The following is a 20236-nucleotide window of genomic DNA, read 5'->3' as shown; positions in this document are numbered from 1 at the left end:
TGCTTTGATTTGGGCCCAGAGCAGAGACAAGGGAATTGTCTTTTTCTGTAGGCTGACAATCACTATCAGAGAATAGGTATTCTATTCCAGCACAGCAAAATTTTACAGCCAAGTTTTGTTTGTTTATTTCTAAACTTTGGGTGTAAAGTTAGTTAAAAACAGAGAGGTTAGAATGACCAAATCCGCGGCTCGACTACAGCTGGAATTAGCCAGATTTCAGGCTGAGGAAAGACAAAGGGAACATGAAAGACAGATAGAACTCATGCGGCTGAAGAAGGAGGAGAAGGAACAAGAAAGGGAGGCAGCGAAAGAGGCAGCAAAAGAGGCAGAACAACACCAAGCGGCTGCTCACAGGAGAGCTATGGAAGCAAGGGACAAAGAACTGGAGGAGAAGGAAAAAGAGAGGAAGTATGTGGAGGAGATAGAGAAGATAAAGGCTCAGCAGAATATCCCAACAAACCCTAGCAATCCTTCTCCAAGTACCACTTCCCATCCCAGAAAGTTCCCCACCTACAAGGCAGGCGATGATACTGAGGCCTTCCTAGAAAACTTCGAAAGGGCCTGCCTTGGGTACAACATCTCTACTGACCAATACATGGTAGAGCTGAGGCCACAGCTCAGTGGACCCTTAGCTGAGGTGGCAGCTGAAATGCCTAAAGAACACATGAACAAGTATGAACTGTTTAAATCCAAGGCAAGAGTCAGAATGGGGATAACACCCGAGCAGTCTCGTCGGAGGTTCAGAGCCCTAAGGTGGAAACCAGACGTGTCATTTACCCGACATGCCTACCACATTGTGAAACATTGGGATGCCTGGATATCCGGAGCAAGTGTTGAATCTCCAGTAAATTTGCCCTTCCTAATGCAAATGAAACAATTCTTAGAGGGTGTTCCTGAAGAAATAGAAAGGTACATCCTAGATGGGAAGCCCAAAACTGTAATCGAGGCAGGAGAGATTGGAGCCAGATGGGTGGAGGTGGCAGAGAAGAAAAAAACTGGTCGCAGTTGGAGCGGAGACCAGAAGGGACAACCCCAGGCCACACCCTATTACCGGGGGCCGCCCAAAGCCCCACCTACCTCCCAAAGAACCCTCCAGACCCCTTATCGTCCCACCCCCCCGTTCTCCAGCAACCCTCCTCGCCCCAGTGACCCGTCAGCTGGACGATGTTTTAAATGTAACGAGCTGGGGCATGTAAAGGCCAACTGCCCCAAGAACCCCAACAGATTACAGTTCATTGCACCGGAATCACAACTGAGGTCCACAGGCCCAGATACCTCCCAGATACCCTTGGAGCGGAGGGAAACTGTGAGTGTGGGCGGGAAGAAGGTCACCGCGTGGAGGGACACCGGAGCACAAGTGTCAGCTATCCATGCTTCCTTAGTGGACCCCAAGTTAATCAACCCAGAGATCCAAGTGACAATTCAACCCTTCAAGTCCAACTCTTTCGATTTGCCTACAGCCAAGTTGCCTGTCCAGTACAAGGGCTGGTCAGGAACGTGGACTTTTGCAGTCTATGATGATTATCACATCCCCATGCTGTTGGGGGAAGACTTGGCCAATCATGTGAAGCAGGCCAAGAGGGTGGGAACGGTCACCCGCAGCCAGGCTAAACAAGCCGTGAGGCCTAGCTCTGTTCCAGAAACTTCTATCAGGACCCGGTCAGAGGTGATGGACCCGGACCCCAGGCCAATGTCTGCAACAGCAGTAGTGGATCCAGTCCCAGAGACCCAGACGGAACCAGTCCCAGAACCGGAACCAGCCGAGCAACCAACACCAGACCCATTGTCAGCACTGAATCCAGTACTTGCAACCTCAACACCAGAGGGCCCCACCGAACCGGAACTGGCAGCAACCGATAACCCTACACAAGAGGCTCAGCCGGAGCCTGAATCCCAACATAGTGCACCAGCGGAGAGCGGTTCACAGTCAACAGAAACAGCTCCATCCCCTATATCGCTTCCAGAGGGACCAAGCCTAGGTCCACAATCCAATGAGGAACTGATGTTTCCAGCATCAAGGGAACAGTTCCAGACCGAACAGGAAGCAGATGAAAGCCTCCAGAGAGCTTGGACGGCGGCACGGAGCAACCCACCGCCTCTCAGCTCTTCTAATCGATCCAGGTTTGTTGTAGAAAGAGGACTTTTATACAAGGAAACTCTTTCTGGTGGACACCAGGAAGACTGGCATCCTCAGAGACAGTTGGTAGTTCCAACTAAATACCGGGCCAAGCTCTTGAGCTTAGCCCACGATCACCCTAGTGGTCATGCTGGGGTGAACAATACCAAAGACCGTTTGGGGAGGTCATTCCACTGGGAGGGAATGGGCAAGGATGTTTCTACCTATGTCCAGTCTTGTGAGGTGTGCCAAAGAGTGGGAAAGCCCCAAGACCAGGTCAAAGCCCCTCTCCAGCCACTCCCCCTCATTGAAGTTCCATTTCAGCGAGTAGCTGTGGATATTCTGGGTCCTTTTCCGAAAAAGACACCCAGAGGAAAGCAGTACATACTGACTTTCATGGATTTTGCCACCCGATGGCCGGAAGCAGTAGCTCTAAGCAACACCAGGGCTAAAAGTGTGTGCCAGGCACTAGCAGACATTTTTGCCAGGGTAGGTTGGCCCTCCGACATCCTCACAGATGCAGGGACTAATTTCCTGGCAGGAACTATGAAAAACCTTTGGGAAGCTCATGGGGTAAATCACTTGGTTGCCACTCCTTACCACCATCAAACAAATGGCATGGTGGAGAAGTTTAATGGAACTTTGGGGGCCATGATACGTAAATTCGTAAATGAGCACTCCAATGATTGGGACCTAGTGTTGCAGCAGTTGCTCTTTGCCTACAGAGCTGTACCACACCCCAGTTTAGGGTTTTCCCCATTTGAACTTGTATATGGCCGTGAGGTTAAGGGGCCATTGCAGTTGGTGAAGCAGCAATGGGAGGGATTTACACCTTCTCCAGGAACTAACATTCTGGACTTTGTAACCAACCTACAAAACACCCTCCGAACCTCTTTAGCCCTTGCTAAAGAAAACTTACAGGATGCTCAAAAAGAGCAAAAAGCCTGGTATGATAAACATGCCAGAGAGCGTTCCTTCAAAGTAGGGGACCAGGTCATGGTCTTAAAGGCGCTCCAGGCCCATAAAATGGAAGCATCGTGGGAAGGGCCATTCACGGTCCAGGAGCGCCTGGGAGCTGTTAATTATCTCATAGCATTCCCCACCTCCAACCGAAAGCCTAAGGTGTACCATATTAATTCTCTAAAGCCCTTTTATTCCAGAGAATTAAAGGTTTGTCAGTTTACAGCCCAGGGAGGAGACGACGCTGAGTGGCCTGAAGGTGTCTACTATGAAGGGAAATGTGCTGGTGGTGTGGAAGAGGTGAACCTCTCCATGACCCTTGGGCGTATGCAGCGACAGCAGATCCAGGAGCTGTGCACTAGCTACGTGCCAACGTTCTCAGCCACCCCAGGACTGACTGAACGGGCATATCACTCCATTGACACAGGTAATGCTCGCCCAATTAGAGTCCAACCTTACCGGGTGTCTCCTCAAGCTAGAACTGCTATAGAACGGGAGATCCGGGATATGTTACAGATGGGTGTAATCCGCCCCTCTGAAAGTGCATGGGCATCTCCAGTGGTTCTAGTTCCCAAACCAGATGGGGAAATACGTTTTTGCGTGGACTACCGTAAGCTAAATGCTGTAACTCGCCCAGACAACTATCCAATGCCATGCACAGATGAACTATTAGAGAAACTGGGACAGGCCCAGTTCATCTCTACCTTGGACTTAACCAAGGGGTACTGGCAGGTACCGCTAGATGAATCTGCCAAGGAAAGGTCAGCCTTCACCACACATCTCGGGCTGTATGAATTTAATGTACTCCCTTTCGGGCTGCAAAATGCACCCGCCACCTTCCAAAGACTTGTAGATGGTCTCCTAGCGGGATTAGGAGAATATGCAGTCGCCTACCTTGACGATGTGGCCATATTTTCGGATTCCTGGGCAGACCACCTGGAACATCTACAAAAAGTCCTTGAGCGCATAAGGGAGGCAGGACTAACTGTTAAGGCTAAGAAGTGTCAAATAGGCCTAAACAGAGTGACTTACCTTGGACACCAGGTGGGTCAAGGAACTATCAGCCCCCTACAGGCCAAAGTGGATGCTATCCAAAAGTGGCCTGTCCCAAAGTCAAAGAAACAGGTTCAATCCTTTTTAGGCTTGGCCGGTTATTACAGACGATTTGTACCGCACTACAGCCAAATCGCCGCCCCACTGACAGACCTAACCAAAAAGAAACAGCCAAATGCTGTTCAGTGGACCGAAAAGTGTCAGAAGGCCTTTAACAAGCTAAAAGCGACCTTCATGTCTGACCCTGTACTAAGGGCCCCAGACTTTGACAAACCGTTCCTAGTAACCACAGATGCGTCCGAGCGTGGTGTGGGAGCAGTTTTAATGCAGAAAGGACCTGATCAAGAATTCCACCCTGTAGTGTTCCTCAGCAAAAAACTGTCTGAGAGGGAAAGCAACTGGTCAATCACTGAAAAAGAATGTTACGCCATTGTCTACGCTCTGGAAAAGCTACGCCCATATGTTTGGGGACGGCGTTTCCACCTGCAAACCGACCATGCTGCACTGAAGTGGCTTCACACCGTCAAAGAAAATAACAAAAAACTTCTTCGGTGGAGTTTAGCTCTCCAAGATTTTGATTTCGACATCCAACACATCTCAGGAGCTTCTAACAAAGTGGCTGATGCACTCTCACGTGAAAGTTTCCCAGACTCAACTGGTTAAAATCGTCCTTGAGATGTGGAAAATATTGTTAGTCTTTATGTACTTGGTAGCATATTTAGAGATGCATGTGTCTTATTAACTCTGTTTTCCTAGAGCTCCAGGAAGAAATCCCAGCCAGTGTTTCACCCTAGCTGAGATTTGGGGGGCGTGTCATAAATAGAAAGGGAAGGGTAAACCCCTTTAAAATCCCTCCTGGCCAGAGGAAATCTCCTCTCACCTGTAAAGGGTTAAGAAGCTAAAGGTAGCCTCGCTGGCACCTGACCAAAATGACCAATGAGGAGACTAGATACTTTCAAAAGCTGGTAGGAGGGAGAGAAACAAAGGGTTTGTGTGTCTGTCTACATTTTGTCTTTGCCAGGGATAGACCAGGAATGAAGCCTTAGAACTTTTAGTAAGTAATCTAGCTAGGTATGTGTTAGATTATGATTTCTTTAAATGGCTGAGAAAAGAATTGTGCTGAATAGAATAACTATTTCTGTCTGTGTATCTTTTTTGTAACTTAAGGTTTTTGCCTAGAGGGGTTCTCTATGTTTTGAATCTAATTACCCTGTAAGGTATTTACCATCCTGATTTTACAGGGGGGATTTCTTATTTCTAATTCTATTTTTATTAAAAGTCTTCTTGTAAGAAAACTGAATGCTTTTTCATTGTTCTCAGATCCAGGGGTTTGGGTCTGTGGTCACCTATGCAAATTGGTGAGGCTTTTTACCAAACCTTGTCCAGGAAGTAGGGTGCAAGGTTTTTGGGAAGTATTTTGGGGGGAAAGACGTGTCCAAACAGCTCTTCCCCAGTAACCAGTATTTGTTTGGTGGTGGTAGCGGCCAATCCAAGGACAAAAGGGTGGAATATTTTGTACCTTGGGGAAGTTTTGACCTAAGCTGGTAAAGATAAGCTTAGGAGGTTTTTCATGCAGGTCCCCACATCTGTACCCTAGAGTTCAGAGTGGGGGAGGAACCTTGACACACCAGCTCTCCCATTCCTTCTAAGCTACCAAAGGACTGAAGGATAGCTAATGTGACACCAATTTTTAAAAAGGGCTCCAGAGGAGATCCCAGCAATTACAGGCCGGTAAGCCTGACTTCAGTACTGGGCAAACTGGTTGAAATTATAGTAAAGAACAAAATTGTCAGACACATAGATGAACATAATTTGTTGGGGAAAAGTCAACATGGTTTTTGTAAAGGGAAAGCATGCCTCACCAATCTACTAAAATTCTTTGAGGGGGTCAACAAGTATGTGGACAAGGGTCATCCAGTGGATATAGTATACTTGGATTTTCAGAAAGCCTTTGACAAGGTCCCTCAACAAAGGTTCTTAAGCAAATAAGCTGCCATGGGATAAGAGAGAAAGTCCTCTCATGGATTGGTAAATGGTTAAAATATAGGAAACAAAGGGTAGGAATAAATGGTCAGTTTTCAAAATGGAGAGAGTGGTAAATAGTGGTGTCCTCAGAGGTCTGTATGGGGACCAGTCCTATTCAACATATTCATAAATGATCTGGAAAACAGTGAGGTGGCAAAATTTGCAGATTACACAAAATTACTCAAGATAGCTAAGTCTCAAGTAAACTGCGAAGAACTACAAAAGGATCTCACAAAACTGGGTGACTGGGCAACAAAATTGCTGATGAAATTCAATGCTGATAAATGCAAGTATTGCACACTGGAAAACATAATCCCAACTATACAGATAAAATGATGGGATCTAAATTAGCTGTTAACACTGAGGAAAGAGATCTTGGAATCATTGTGGACAGTTCTCTAAAAACATCCATTCAATGTGCAGCTGCAGTAAAAAAAAGCAAACAGAATGTTGGGAATCATTAAGAAAGGGATAGATAATAAGAGATAAAATATCATATTGCCTCTACCTAAATCCATGGTACACCCACAGCTTGAATACTGCATGCAGATGTGGTTGCCATGTGAGAAAAGGGCAACAAAAATGATTAGGGATATGGAACGGCTTCCATATGAGGAGAGATTAGTAAGACTGGGACTTTTTAGCTTGGAAAAGAGATGACTAAGGCGGGATATGATAGAGGTCTATAAAGTCATGACTGGTGTGGAGAAAGTAAATAAGGAAGTGTTATTAACTTCTTCTCATAACACAAGAACCAGAGGTCACTAAATGAAATTAATGGCCAGCAGGTTTAAAACAAAGAAAGGAAGTATTTTTTCACAAAACACACAGTCAACCTGTGGAACTCTTTGCCAGAGGATGTTGTGAAGGCCAAGACTATAACAGGGTTCAAAAAAGAACTAGATAAGTTCATGGAGCACAGGTCCAACAATGGCTATTAGTCTGGTCTTGTTAGCTTCCACTGACTGTTCAACTGGTCTTCTCCTCCCCAGCTTCCCCTTGTTTTCAGGAACCTCTTCCATAGTCCTCCTGTCCACCTCTCCCCATATAGCGAAGGGGTTGCCAACTATAGTCATATCCCTCCTTCTTCCCCCCTTCATTAGCTTCCCACTTTCACCATTATCTGGATTCCAGCAGCAGGTTCCCTCCAACTTCTGGTTATCACCTTCCTACCTATCCTGGTGAAAAGAATCCAGCCATTACATTGCTGACCTGTTGCTAAGTGTGAGCAATGAGGTGTGACTAAGGGAGAGATAGGTGGGGTGACCTGTTAGGCTCATGCACCATAGGGTACCAGTCTCTGCACTAAGGCAGAATGATGGAGGCACTGGTGACCCAAGATCATGTGAGAAAGGGAGCACAAAAGACACAGACATTGGGGGAAAGAAAATACAGAAGGACACAGCAGCAAAAGGGACAAGGACAAATAAAGATGTAATTAAGAGTGACTTATGGAGATAGTCATAAGAAGGGCAAAGGGGGACATAAGTGGAGATATTCTGAATCAAGGAGACAAAGAGGGGTCAAATGCTACAAACTATCCCTAGAAGAGTGAGAGGGTGTGTCATAAATATAAAGGGAAGAGTAAACCCCTTTAAAATCCCTCCTGGCCAGAGGAAAAACCCTTTCACCTGTAAAGAGTTAAGAAGCTAGGATAACCTCACTGGCACCTGACCAAAATGACCAATGAGGAGACAAGATACTTTCAAAAGCTGGGGGGAGAGAGAAACAAAGCCTCTCTCTTTGTCTGTGTGATGCTTTTGCTGGGGACAGAACAGGAATGGAGTCTTAGAATTTAGTAAGTAATCTAGCTAGATATGCGTTAGATTCTGATTCCTTTGAATGGCTGAGAAAATAAGCTGTGCTGAATGGAATAGATATTCCTGCTTTTTGTGTCTTTTTGTAACTTAAGGTTTTGCCTAGAGGGATTCTCTATGTTTTGAATCTAATTACCAAACCTTCCCAGAAAGGGGGGGAGTAATGTTTGGGAGGGGGAGAGACCTTTCCAAATGGACTCTTTCCTAATAATAATACCGGTTAGACATTTGGTGGTGGCAGCGAAAGTCCAAGGGCAAAAGGTAAAATAGTTTGTACCTTGGGGAAGTTTTAACCTAAGCTGGTGAAAGTAGGCTTAGGAGGTTTTCATACAAGTCCCCACATCTGTACTGTAGAGTTCAGAGTGGGGAAGGAACCTTGACATGGTGGCAGAGCGGTGGGGTTAACTTGAAATCATTTTGAGATCAATTTGAGATTTTTTGAACCAGAAGCACAGATTTAAAAAGGATTTTTTTTCCTTTTGGCCGAAAGCAGTTAGAGTTCTTTTTTCTCTGCTTTGGGGCGAGAGCAAAGACAAAAGTGAATTGTCTTTTGTGAGCTGGAGTTTTCTGTACCTAAAGGCAGGGTACTTAACCTCCTGCAGGGAAATTCACAAGTCTTCACAGACCTGAAGTTGTTTTTTACCTAAGAGCAACTAGAGAGGTTTTCTGCCTATTTGCGTGGAGACAAAGGTGTTGGGGGGGGGGGAGGGTTGGGTTTGTTTTTGTTTGTTTGTTTGTTTGTTTTGTTTGTTTTGGGGGGGGGGGGTAGGATTTTTCTGTAGGCTGACAATCCCTATCAGAGAATATAGGTATCATATTACAGCACAGCAAAATTTTACAAGCCAAGTTTTTTCTGTTTGTTTGTTTGTTTTTTATTTCTAACTCTGTGTAAAGTTAGTTAAAAAGAGAGATGCAAAGATGACAGAAACCAAGACACAATACAAATTGGAGTTAGCCAGACTGGAGGCAGCGAAAGAGGCAGAAAAAGCCCTAGAAGCTGCCCACAGGAGAGAAATGGAGGCAGCGGAAGAGGCAGAACAAAACCAAGAGGCTGCCCACAGGAGAGCTATGGAGGCAAGGGCCAAAGAACTGGAGGAGAAGGAAAAAGAGAGAAAGCATGTGGAGGAGGAGAAGGAAAAAGAGAAAGCATGCACTGGAGATGGAGAAGGCAAGGGCTTAGCAGAAAATACCAACAAACCCTAGCAATCCTTCTCCAGGTACCACTTCCCATCCCAGAAAGTTCCCCACCTACAAGGTAGGCGATGATACCGAGGCCTTCTTAGAAAACTTGGAAAGGGCCTGCCTTGGGTACAGCATCTCTACAGACCAATACATGGTAGAGCTGAGACCGCAGCTCAGTGTACCCTTAGCTGAGATGGCGGCTGAAATGCCAAGGCGAGAGTCAGAATGGGGCTAACACCCGAGCATTCCCATGGGCAGTTCAGAGCCCTAACTTGGAAACGAGACGCGTCATTTGCCTGACATGCCTACCACATTGTGAAACATTGGGATGCCTGGATATCAGGAGCAAGTGTTGAATCTCCAGAAGATTTGCCCTTCCTAATGCAAATGGAGTAGTTCTTAGAGGGTGTTCCGGAGGAAACAAAGATACATTCTTGATGGGAAGCCCAAAAATGTAATCGAGGTGGGGGAGATTGAAGCCAAATGGGTGGAGGTGGCAGAAAAGAAAAAAACTGGTCGCAGTTAGAGCGGATACCAGAAGGGACAATCTTAGACCACACCCTACTACCGGGGGCAGCCCAAGGCCGCACCTACCCCCCCCCCCAAGGAACCCTCCAGCCACCTTATCGTTCCACCACACCGTTCTCCAGCAACCACCCCCACCCCAGTGACCTGTCAGCTGGACGACATTTTAAATGTAACGAGCCGGGGCATGTAAAGGCCAACTGCCCCAAGAACCCCAACAGATTACAGTTCATTGCACCGGAATCACAACTGAGGTCCTCAGGCCCAGATACCTCCCAGATACCCTTGGAGCGGAGGGAAACTGTGAGTGTGGGCAGGAAGAAGGTCACCGCATGGAGGGACACCGGAGCACAAGTGTCGGCTATCCATGCTTCCTTAGTGGACCCCAATTTAATCGACCCAGAGATCCAAGTGACAATGCAACCCTTCAAGTCCAACTCTTTCAATTTGCCTACAGCCAAGTTGCCTGTCCAGTACAAGGGCTGGTCAGGAACGTGGACTTTTGCAGTCTATGATGATTATCCCATCCCCGTGCTGTTGGGGGAAGACTTGGCCAATCGTGTGAAGCCAGCCAAGAGGGTGGGAATGGTCACCCACAGCCAGGCTAAACAAGCCGTCACGCCTAGCTCTGTTCCGGAAACTTCTACCAGGTCCCAGTCAGAGGTGATGGACCCGGACACCAGGACAATATCTGCAACAGCAGTAGTGGATCCAGTCCCAGAGACCCAGACAAAGCCAGAACCGGAACCGGCGGAACAACTAGCACCAGAACCAGTGCCAGCACTGAATCCAGTACTTGCAACCCCAACACCAGAGGGCCCCACTGAACCTGAACTGGCAGCAGCCAATAACCCTACACAAGAGGCTCAGCTGGAGCCTGAACCCTAACATAGTGCCCCAGCGGAGAGCGGTTCGCAGTCAATGGAAACACCCCCATCCTCTACATTGCTTCCAGAGGGACCAAGCATAGGTCCACAATCCAATGAGGAACTGATGTCTCCAGCATCAAGGGAACAGTTCCAGACCGAATAGGAAGCAGATGAAAGCCTCCAGAGAGCTTGGACGGCAGCCCGGAGCAACCCACCGCCTCTCAACTCTTCTAATCGATCCAGGTTTGTTGTAGAAAGGGGACTTTTATACAAGGAAACTCTTTCTGGTGGACACCAGGAAGACTGGCATCCTCAGAGACAGTTAGTAGTTCCAACTAAGTACGGGGTCAAGCTCTTGAGCTTAGCCCATGATCATCCTAGTGGCCATGCTGGGGTGAACAGGACCAAAGACCGGTTGGGGAGGTCGTTCCACTGAGAGGGAATGGGCAAGGACGTCTCTACCTATGTCCAGTCTTGTGAGGTATGCCAAAAAGTGGGAAAACCCCAAGACCAGGTCAAAGCCCTTCTCCAGCCACTCCCCATCATTGAAGTTCCATTTCAGCAAGTAGCTGTGGATATTCTGGGTCCCCTATTCCAGAGGAAAGCAGTACATACTGACTTTCATGGATTTTGCCACCCGATGGCCGGAAGGAGTAGCTCTAAGCAACACCAGGGCTAAAAGTGTGTGCTGGCACTAGCAGACATTTTTGCAGGGGTAGGTTGGCCCTCCGACATCCTCACAGATGCAGGAACTAATTTCCTGGCAGGAACAATGGAAAGCCTTTGGGAAACTCATGGGGTAAATCACTTGGTTGCCACTCCTTACCACCATCAAACAAATGGCATGGTGGAGAAGTTTAATGGAACTTTGGGGGCCATGATACGTAAATTCGTAAATGAGCAGCCCAATGATTGGGACCTAGTGTTGCAGCAGTTGCTCTTTGCCTACAGAGCTGAACCACATCCCAGTTTTGGGTTTTCACCATTGAACTTGTATATGGCCGCGAGGTTAAGGGGCTGTTACAGTTGGTGAAGCAGCAATGGGAGGGATTTACATCTTCTCCAGGAACTAACATTCTGGACTCTATAAGCAACCTACAAAACACCCTCCGAACCTCTCTAGTCTTTGCTAAAGAAAACCTACAGGATGCTCAAAAAGAGCAAAAAGCCTGGTATGATAAACATGCAAGAGAGCGTTCCTTCAAAGTAGGGGACCAGGTCATGGTCTTAAAGGCACTCCAGGCCCATAGAATGGAAGCATCATGGGAAGGGCCATTCGCGGTCCAGGAGCACCTGGGAACTGTTAATTATCTCATAGCATTCCCCACCTCTGACGAAAGCCTAAGGTATACCATATTAATTCTCTAAAGCCATTTTATTCCAGAGAATTAAAGGTTTGTCAGTTTACAGCCCAGGGAGGAGACGACGCTGAGTGGCCTGAAGGTGTCTACTACGAAGGGAAAAGTGCTGGTGGCGTGGAAGAGGTGAACCTCTCCATGACCCTTGGGCATATACAGTGACAGCAGATCCAGGAGCTGTGCACTAGCTACGCGCCGACGTTCTCAGCCACCCCAGGACTGACTGAACAGGCATACCACTCCATTGACACAGATAATGCTCACCCAATTAAAGTCCAACCTTACCGTGTTTCTCCTCAAGCTAAAACTGCTATAAAATGGGAGATCCAGAATATGTTACAGATGGGTGTAATCTGCCCCTCTGGCAGTGCATGGGCATCTCCAGTGGTTCTAGTTCCCAAACCAGATGGAGAGATACGTTTTTGCATGGACTACAGTAAGCTAAATGCTGTAACTCGCCCCGACAACTATCCAACACCATGCATGGATGAACTATTGGAGAAACTGGGATGGGCCCAGTTCATCTCTACCTTGGACTTAACCAAGGGGTACTGGCAGGTACCGCTAGATGAATCCACCAAGGAAAGGTCAGCCTTCACCACACATCTCGGGCTGTATGAATTTAATGTACTTCCTTTCGGGCTGCGGAATGCACCCGTCACCTTCCAAAGACTTGTCGATGGTCTCCTAGTGGGATTAGGAGAATATGCAGTCCCCTACCTTGACAATGTGGCCATATTTTCGGTTCCTGGGTGGAACATCTGCAAAAAGTCTTCAAGCGCATAAGGGAAGCAGGACTAACTGTTAAGGCTAAGAAGTGTCAAATAGGCCTCAACAGAGTGACTTACCTTGGACACCAGGTGGGTCAAGGAACTATCAACCCCCTACAGGCCAAAGTGGATACTATCCAAAAGTGGCCTGTCCCAAAGTCAAAGAAACAAGTTCAATCCTTCTTAGGCTTGGCCAGTTACTACAGACTATTTGTACCGCAATACAGCCAAATCGCCGCCCCACTGACAGACCTAACCAAAAAGAAACAGCCAAATGGCGTTCAATGGACCGAAGAGTGTCGGAAGGCCTTTAACCAGCTTAAAGCGACACTCATGTCTGACCCTGCGTCCGAGCATGGTGTGGGAGCAGTTTTAATGCAGGAAGGACCGGATCAAGAATTCCACCCTGTAGTGTTTCTCAGCAAGAAGCTGTCTGAGAGGGAAAGCAACTGGTCAGTCAGTGAAAAAGAATGTTACGCCATTGTCTATGCTCTGGAAAAGCTACGCCCATATGTTTGGGGACGGCGTTTCCACCTGCAAACCGACCATGCTGCGCTACAGCAGCTTCAGACCACCACAGGAAATAACAAAGAACTTATTCGGTGGAGTTTAGCTCTCCAAGATTTTTATTTCAACATCCAACACATCTCAGGAGCTTCTAACAAAGTAGCTGATGCACTCTCCCGTGAAAGTTCGCAGAATCAACTGGTTAAAATCATCCTTGAGATGTTGAAAATATTGTTAGTCTTTATATACTTGGTAGCATATTTAGAGGTGCATGTGTCTTATTAACTCTGTTTTCCCCTAGAGCGTTTCACTCTGTCTGGCCTGCTTTTTGTGTCTTTTTGTAACTTAAGGTTTTGCCTAGAGGGATTCTCTATGTTTTGAATCTAATTACCCTGTAAGGTATTTACCATCCTGATTTTACAGAAGTGATCCTTTTTACTTTTTCTTCTATTAAAATTCTTCTTTTAAGAAGCAATGTTTTTTCTTAAGATCCAAGGGTTTGGGTCTGTGGTCACCTATGCAAATTGGTGAGGATTTTTACCAAACCTTCCAGAAAGGGGGGTGTAACATTTGGGAGGATTTTGGGGGTAAAGATGTTTCCAAACGGACTCTTTCCTAGTAATATACCAGTTAGACATTTGAGGGTGGCAGCAATAAAGTCCAAGGGCAAAAGGTAAAATAGTTTGTACCTTGGGGAAGTGTTAACCTAAGCTGCTAAAAGTAAGCTTAGGAGGTTTTCATGCAGGTCCCCACATCTGTACCCTAGAGTTCAGAGTGGGGAAGGAACCTTGACAGGGTGGTAGACATATCCTGAAGAAACCATATGTCACAGAAATCCTGTGACACCACCTTGAGGGCAGGTAAATCAGGCTGTTAAGTCTTCTCCAAGAAAACAACTACAGGAAGGGGAGCCAGATGGAAGAGGAGACTGGTTAGCGAGAGCATTGTGGGGGTAGGGTTATTTGTGTAATAAGATCTGACAGTGTATTTAGAAATGTTTATTTGTAGAAACCACTGCAAAGATGCTTTTTTAAATTTTGTATAGTGTACAAAAAAACCCAAGAACCTAAATGGTTCATCTGACACAACAAGGCATTAGAACTCATTTATAAGTCAACAGGAGCTCTATGTGCATAAGAAATGAAGAACGGGGCCCAAAAAGACAGTTTGGTAGGAAATCCATTATCCACCCTGTGAGAGAGATCTAATCTAGAGATGACTATGAGTCTAAAGCAAAGCGCACCCCAAAAAAACCCACCTCCTGCACTTTCTCAATCCCAATCTTTTTTTCCCACTTTGTGACTCAGACCTCTAGCCCTTTTCATGTTTTCATCACAAGTTGAAAATTCCCTGAAATTTCACTATCTTCTTGTAATTTTTCAGTGTTCCTACTCATACTCATAAAACATTAAGATAAGGGAAGAAGAATACAACATCTGTGACTTGGCAAAAAGAAGTACACAATAAAAACTGTAAAGTCTTTGCTTAAACCTTTAGGCAAATTAGACTGACTAATTAGAGGTAATCTTGCTGTGAACAAGAAGGGAAGTATCAAATCCCTGAATTAAAATAGTTCATTGATTACATAGTAAAAAAATAATGTAAAATTCTATACACCATATTCACATAGCTCTGAAATGGAAAATAAATATATTTTCCAAAACCTATTGGTATTGCAATTTCACTTGTCATAATAATTTCATGGCATGCCATAGCATTCTTTTCTATATATAAATTCCTGAATAACACTGAAACAAGGGATTACAGTTCATAGAAAAACAATCCATTTCTTCACCCCCACCCAAATCAGTTTGGGGTTCACGCTGAGAGAAAATAGCTTTTCTTCTTTAGTCCAAGAAAACATATAATATTGTAGGTTAAACAAAATGACCTTTGTGATACACATGGCCAGAAGGCAGCAGGAGAGTGATATAGGAGAGATATGTAAGTCCCAGGATGAGGAGAAGCCTTATTCCCTGTAGAGGGAAGAAAGGTTTCTATAGATTAATTAAAAGCACCTGAAGCCAATTAGAGCACCTGAAACTAGTCACCTGATAAAACCCCCCTGCTTCAATCAGCCAGGAAAAGGAGTTGGAGCAGAGTGCAGTTTGGAGGAGTTGAAGTAGAGGAGAGTTTGGAGAAGTGCTGTGGCTGGTTAGAAGACCAAGACCCTAGGTAAATAGACACCCAGCTTGTGCAGTTCGCTAGAACTGGTTTTTAAATTTAGAAGCCCTTTTAGAACCGGTTGTTCCACGAGGGACAACCGGTTCTAAAAGGGCTTCTAAATTTAACCGGCCAAAAGTGGTGCCTTAGGAGCCGGCTCCACGGGTGCTCCAGCCCTGAAGCACCTAAGGGGAAAATTTGGTGGGTGCAGAGCCCCCACCGGCAGCTCCCCACCCCACCCCCAGCTCACCTCCGCCTCGTCCCCTGAATGCGCCGCCCGGCTCTGCTTCTCCACCGCACCCCAGGCTTCCCATGAATCAGCTGTTCACGCAGGAAGCCAGGGCAGGCTGAGAAGCAAGTGGTGGCTTCCTGCTCAGGCCCAGGGAGGCAGAGGTGAGCCGGGGCGGGGGGGCGCGAGGAGGGCCACCCGCGCTGCAGCAGGTAACCCGGGGGGGGGGGGCATGCAGGGGAATCCCCACCCCAGCTCACCTCCGCCACCCTTGGCCTGAGCGGGAAGCCGCGGCCTGCTTCTCTGCCCTCCCCGGCTTCCCACTGGACAGCTGATTCGCGGGAAGCTGGGGGAGGGGCAGGGCGCAGAGAAGCAGAGCGGGGCAGTGGGTTCAGGGGAGGAGGTGGAGCAGAGGTGAGCTGGGGCAGGGCGAGGGGAGCTGCCTATGGATTCTCTGCACCCACCAATTTTCCCTGTGGGTGCTCCAGCCCCGGAGCACCGAGGGAGTCGGCACCTAAGGCGCCACTTTTGATGTGATCAGTGGGGGAGCAGCTGCTCCCCTGCGCCTAGGAGCCAGAGGGACCTGTCGGATGCTTCCTGGGAGCTGCCCCAGGTAAGCACTGCCGGGGCTCCCCACCTCGCCCCCCGGCAGGTGCCTCTGGCTCTTAGGGGTGGGGTGGGGTGGGCACTCACTACGGTGGCCCACGAGACCCTCCTGCCCGGTTCTGGGGGCAGTCAGGGGACAGGGGAGGGGGATGGATGGGGCAGGGGTCCTGTGAGGGGGCATCAAGGAATGCAGGGGGGTTGGATGGGGCAGAAGTCCCGGGGGGCAGGGTGGGCAACGACCCCCTCGTGGTGTGAGGAGGGAACCCGTTAAGATTTTGGCAGCTCATCACTGGTTGAAACTATTAAAGAACAAAATTGTCAGACACACAGATTAACATAGTTTGTTGGGGAAGAGTCAACATGGTTTTTGTAAAGGGAAAGTATGCCTCGCCAATCTACTAGAATTCTTTGAGGGGGTCAACAAGCATGTGGACAAGGGGGACCAGTGGACATAGTGTACTTAGATTTTCAGAAAGCCTTTGACAAGGTCCCTCACCAAAGGCTCTTAAGCACAGTAAACTGTCATGGGATAAGAGAATGTCCTCTCATGGATTGGTAAATGGTTAAAATATAGGAAACAAAGGGTAGGGATAAATGGGCAGTTTTCAGAATGGAGAGATGTAAATAGCGGTTTCCACCATGGGTCTCTACTGGGACCAGTCCTATTCAACATATTCATAAATGATCTGGAAAAGGGATTGACATAAATATAAAGGGAAGGGTAAACACCATTAAAATCCCTCCTGGCCAGAGGAAAAATCCTCTCACCTGTAAAGCGTTAAGAAGCTAAAGGTAACCTTGCTGGCACCTGACCAAAATGACCAATGAGGAGACAAGATACTTTCAAAAGCTGGGAAGAGGGAGAGAAACAAAGGGTCTGTGTCTGTCTGTATGCTGCTTTTGCCGGGGATAGAACAGGAATGGAGTCTTAGAACTTTTAGTAAGTAATCTAGCTAGGTATGTGTTAGATTATGATTTCTTTAAATGGCTGAGAAAAGAACTGTGCTGAATAGAATAACTATTCCTCTGTGTCTTTTTTGTAACTTAAGGTTTTGCCTAGAGGGATTCTCTATGTTTTGAATCTAAATATCCTGTAAGGTATTTACCATCCTGATTTTACAGAGGTGATCCTTTTTACTTTTTCTTCTATTAAAATGCTTCTTTTAAGAAACTGTTTTTTTTTCCATTGTTCTTAAGATCCAAGGGTTTGGGTCTGGTCACCTCTGCAAACTGGTGAGGATTTTTATCAAACCTTCCCCAGGAAAGGGGGTGTAACGTTTGGGAGGATTTTGCGGGGAAAGACGTTTCCAGACGGACTCTTTCCTAGTAATATACTGGTTAGACGTTTGGTGGTAGCAGCGAAAGTCCAAGGGCAAAAGGTAAAATAGTTTGTACCTTGGGGAAGATTTAACCTAAGCTGCTAAAAGTAAGCTTAGGAGGTTTTCATGCAGGTCCCCACATCTGTACCCTAAAGTTCAGAGTGGGGAAGGAACCTTGACAGGGATACACTGTGGTAAAATTTGCAGATGATACAAAACTGCTCATGATAGTTAAGTTCTAAACAGACTGTGAAGCGCTATAAAAGGATCTCACAAAACTGGGTCACAGGGCAACAAAATGGCTGATGAAATACAATGTTGATAAATGCAAAGTAATGCACATTGGAAAATATAATCCCAACTATACAATAAAATGATGGGGTTTAAATTAGCTGTTACTAGTCAAGAAAGGGATCTTGGAGTCATTATAGACAATTCTCTGAAAACATCCACTCAATGTGCAGCGGCAGTCAAAAAAGCGAACAGAATGTTGGGAATCCATTAAGAAAGGGATAGCTAAGAAGAGAGAAAATAGCATATTGCTGCTATATAAATCCATGGTATGCCCACACCCATGGTATGCATGCAGATGTGGTCGCCCCATCTCAAAAAATATATATTGGAAAAGGTTCAGAAAAGGGCAACAAAAATTATTAGGGGTAAGGAACAGCTTCAATATGAGGAGTAATTAATAGGAGGGGGACTTTTCAGCTTCGAAAAGAGACAACTAAGGGGGGGGATATAACAGAGGTCCATAAAATCAGACTGGTGTGGAGAAAGTAAATAAGGAAGTGCTATTTATTCCTTCTCATAACACAAGAACTAGAGGTCACCAAATGAAATTAATAGGCAGCAGGTTTAAAACAAACAAAAGGAAGTATTTTTTTTACAAAACGTACAGTCAACCTGTGGAATTCCTTGCCAGAGGATGTTGTGAAGGCCAGACTATAACAGGGTTCAAAAAAGAACTACATAAGTTCATGGAGGATAGGTCCATCAATGGCTATTAATCAGGATGGGCAGGGATGGTATGCCTAGCCTCTGTTTGCAAGAAGCTGGGAACAGGTGACAGGGGATAGATCACTTGATGATTACCTGTTCTGTTCATTCCCTCTTGGGCACCTGGCATTGGCCACTGTCAGAAGACAGGATACTGGGCTAGATGGACCTTTGGTCTAACCCAGTATGGCTGTTCTTATGAGAATCCCTCTTCTGTACACCCCAAACTTCCTGTGGTTGACTGGCTAGCAAACCATTATGTATGTCAATGCCAGAGGGTAAGGCTGGAAACTAGGAGAGTAAGAAACAGAAAACAGTGCATAGTGACAAGTGATTTCAAATCTGACCCAAAGCCCAGTGAAGTCAGTAGAAACATTGACTCTATATGTATAAGGCACTTTATTAGGAATATAAGAGGATCAAGCGATTGTCATGGTATAAATGAATATCCTTAAACAAAATGTTTAAATAACTTAGTATGTGCTTGTCATAAATATAAAGGGAAGGGTAAATCCCTTTAAAATCCCTCCTGGCCAGAGGAAAAATCCTCTTACCTTAAAGGGTTAAGAAGCTAAAGGTAACCTCGCTGGCACCTGACCAAAATGACCAATGAGGAGACAAGATACTTTCAAAAGCTGGGAGGAGGGAGAGAAACAAAGGGTCTGTGTCTGTCTGTATGCTGCTTTTGCCGGGGATAGAAGAGGAATGGAGTCTTAGAACTTTTAGTAAGTAATCTAGTTAAGTATGTGTTAGATTATGATTTCTTTAAATGGCTGAGAAAAGAACTGTGCTGAATAGAATGACTATTCCTCTCTGTGTGTCTTTTTTGTAACTTAAGGTTTTGCCTAGAGGGATTCTCTATGTTTTGAATCTAATTACCCTGTAAGGTATCTACCATCCTAATTTTACAGAGGTGATTCCTTTACTTCTATTAAAAGTCTTCTTGTAATAAAACTGAATGCTTTTTCATTGTTCTCAGATCCAAGGGTTTGGATCTGTGGTCACCTATGCAAATTGGTGAGGATTTTTACCAAACCTTCCCCAGGAAGTGGGGTGCAAGGGTTGGGAGGATTTTGGGGGGAAAGATGTGTCCAAACTACGTTTCCCAGTAAACTCAGTTAAAGTTTGGTGGTGGCAGTGGATCCAGGGGCAAAGGATAAAATTAATTTGTACCTTGGGGAAGTTTTAACCTAAGCTGGTGAAAGTAAGCTTAGGAGGTTTTCATGCAGGTCCCCACATTTGTACCCTAGAGTTCAGAGTGGGGAAGGAACCTTGACAGTGCTCAATAAATATAGAGTAAAGCATGTGCTTAAAGTTAAGTATCTGCTTAAGTGCTTTACTGATTAGGAGAATTTATTTTTCAGACCTGCTCCCATTGAAGTCAATAGGATTTTTGCTATTAATGTAAGTGAAGCATATTTGGGATTTATGGTTTTAAGGAGTGTTGTCTTCCAAGAAGCTGGGAAACTACAGGATACTTAAAATAGGACCACAGACCCAAGATCCCTTGGCCTCCTAATGTTTTTTTTTTCTCCCTGCCTGCCCCTGGGACCAGGACTCAGAGTTCTAATTAGGGGGAAACTGACTATTTCAATTCACAGACTGCAATGGTTCACCAACAATTACATTTTGCTATTGCAAAATGATTCATACAGAATTAGAACTGGATAAAGGCCAAGAGTTTGCTTGAGTATGAAATATTCACAGATCTCTAGTCACAACTTCCAACTCTTAATTT

At 46.0% G+C, this 20236-nt stretch overlaps 1 long non-coding RNA gene across 1 annotated transcript in view; it reads left to right on the top strand.

Annotated features, from left to right (window-relative positions):
* Positions 1-3944: 3944 nt before the first annotated feature.
* The window catches only part of LOC141985907 (uncharacterized), a 39128-nt gene continuing 22836 nt past the window's right edge, over positions 3945-20236 (top strand). The window contains exon 1 of the long non-coding RNA XR_012639059.1: positions 3945-5183. This is a non-coding gene — a long non-coding RNA (uncharacterized LOC141985907). The remainder of the gene's footprint in view (positions 5184-20236) is intronic.

This window comes from Natator depressus, chromosome 4 (genome assembly GCF_965152275.1).
Source record: "Natator depressus isolate rNatDep1 chromosome 4, rNatDep2.hap1, whole genome shotgun sequence".
In the NCBI taxonomy this organism is placed as follows: Eukaryota; Metazoa; Chordata; order Testudines; family Cheloniidae; genus Natator; species Natator depressus.
The sequence above is the reverse complement of the archived record's forward strand: the minus strand, read 5'-3'. Positions and strand labels throughout refer to the sequence as shown.